Consider the following 1612-nt stretch of genomic DNA (forward strand, 5'->3'; position numbering starts at 1 on the left):
TGCCATATTATAATTATTTGTTTTTTGAGGTTTTATGCCATACTATACTATGACGTTTTTTGACAATTTAATGCGATATTATACTGTGATGTTTTTTGACGTTTTATGCCATACAATACTATGATGTTTTTTGAAAATTTAATGCCATATTATACTGTGACGTTTTTTGACGTTTTACGCCATACTATACTATGACCTTTTTTGACAATTTTATGCCATATTATACTATGATGTTTTAATACAAACTATACTATGACGTTTTTTGACAATTTTATGCCATATTATAATTATTTGTTTTTTGAGGTTTTATGCCATATTATACTATGATGTATTGTGCTATACTATACTATGATGTTTTTTGACAATTTTATGCCATTTTATAATTATTTGTTTTTTGAGGTTTTATGCCATACTATACTATGACGTTTTTTGACAATTTAATGTGATATTATACTGTGATGCTTTTTACGTTTTAAGCCATACAATACTATGACGTTTTTTGAACGTTTTATGCCATACTATCCTATGACGTTTTATGCCGGACTATACTGTGACATTTTTTGACAATCTTATGCCATATTATACTATGACGTTTTTTGACGTTTAATGCCATAATATACTATGACATTTTTTGACAATTTTATGCCATGTTAAGCTATGACGTTTTTTGAGGTTTTATGCCATACTATACTATGACGTTTTTTGACAATTTATGCAATACTATACCATGACATTTTAATACATACTATACTATGATGTTTTTTGACAATTTTATGCCATATTATAATTATTTGTTTTTTGATGTTTTATGCCATACTATGCTCTGACGTTTTTTGACAATTTTATGCCACACTAAACTGTTATGTTTTTTGCCATTTTATGCCATACTATACCATGACGTATTATGCCATACTATACTATGACGTTTTTTGACAATTTTATGCCATATTATACTGTGACGTTTTTTGACGTTTTATGCCATATTATACTATGACCTTTTTTGACAATTTTATACAAAACTACATTTTTATGTTTTTTGACATTTTATGCCATACTATACTATGACGTTTTTGACGTTTTATGCCATACTATACTATGACATTTTAATCCATACTATACTATCACATTTTAATCCATACTATACTATGACGTTCTTTGACACTGTTGTGACATATTAAAATGATCTGTTTTTTGACATTTTATGCCACACTAAATTTTTATGTTTTTTGACATTTTATGCCATACTATACTATGACGTATTATGCCATACTATACGATGACGTTTTTTGACAATTTTATGCCATTTTATATTGTGACGTTTTATGATATTTTATGCTATACTATACTATGAAATTTTAATACATACTATACTATGACATTTTTTGACAATTTTATGCCATATTATACTATGACGTTTTTTGACAATTTTTTGCCATATTATACTATGACGTGTTTTGAAAATTTAATGCCACACTAAACTTTTATTTTTTTTGACAATTTTATGCCATATTATACTATGACGTTTTTTGACGTTTCATGCTATACTATACTGTGACGTTTTGTGACAATTTCATGCTATATTATACTGTGACGTTTTTTGACGTTTTATGCC

Source organism: Seriola lalandi, unplaced genomic scaffold (assembly GCF_002814215.2).
Source record: "Seriola lalandi dorsalis isolate HSWRI2012SDOR001 ecotype SW California unplaced genomic scaffold, Sedor1 jcf7180002054896, whole genome shotgun sequence".
Lineage (NCBI taxonomy): Eukaryota > Metazoa > Chordata > Actinopteri > Carangiformes > Carangidae > Seriola > Seriola lalandi.